This window comes from Mandrillus leucophaeus, unplaced genomic scaffold (assembly GCF_000951045.1).
Source record: "Mandrillus leucophaeus isolate KB7577 unplaced genomic scaffold, Mleu.le_1.0 Scaffold606, whole genome shotgun sequence".
Taxonomy (NCBI): Eukaryota; Metazoa; Chordata; class Mammalia; order Primates; family Cercopithecidae; genus Mandrillus; species Mandrillus leucophaeus.
Window position 1 is genome coordinate 1,304,154 of NW_012106542.1, and position 887 is coordinate 1,305,040.

The following is an 887-nucleotide window of genomic DNA, read 5'->3' on the forward strand; positions in this document are numbered from 1 at the left end:
ATCTTCTCATGAAGTTGGGCTTGTCTGGGTCCTTGTTATTTCAGCTCTATCTCTTTGGTAGAGGGATGTTATTCTACACAGGTCTGGGTTTTTCCTGTAACAGTTGTATATGAAAAATAATTCTGTATATTAACATTATAGTGTTATTATAGTGTATAGTGTGAAATTACAAAACTCACATTTCCAGTAGCTTCACTTTTAATAATTTTAATTATTTTGTGCATAATGGAATTTTGTGCATAGACCATCCACAAATCAAAGAGTTTTATTTCTTCATATCCAATTTGTATGCCTTTTATTTATTTTTCTTACTTTAGTACACTGGTTAAAATTTCCAATATATGGTTAAATAGTTCTTGAGTTCAGGTTTCCTGTACTTTTTTTCGTGCCACGGAATAACATATATTCAACTATGTAATAGATACAACACACAACTATGCTTATCTTCATGTAATTTCTTATCTTTTTTTTTTTTAGTTTGTTTACATAGCTCCTATCTCTCTAGAATTGCTTCTTGGATTTACAATTTGATTGCCTTCACTTCTTTTGGAAAATCCTCATTCATTATGTTATTAAGTATCATCTTTGTTCTCTTTCATGAATGCGTTCAAGTTAGGCCTTCAGAGCTGTCCTTCAGCCCTTGGATGCCATGTTCTGCTACTTATCACTCTTCTTGTTTCTTACTTGTATTTGTTATTCAATTTCTATGGTTTTTTTTTTATCTTCAATTTTACTGTTGCATTCTTTATTCCTATCAAGTCTTGTGATGAATTACTTCTTTGGTGTTTGCATTTTGAGTTAGATACAACAGTATATCTATTGAGACGTTAGTGCAATTAAACCAAAATTTAACAAATTTTAAATAAAAATTTATCCCCCTATCACAT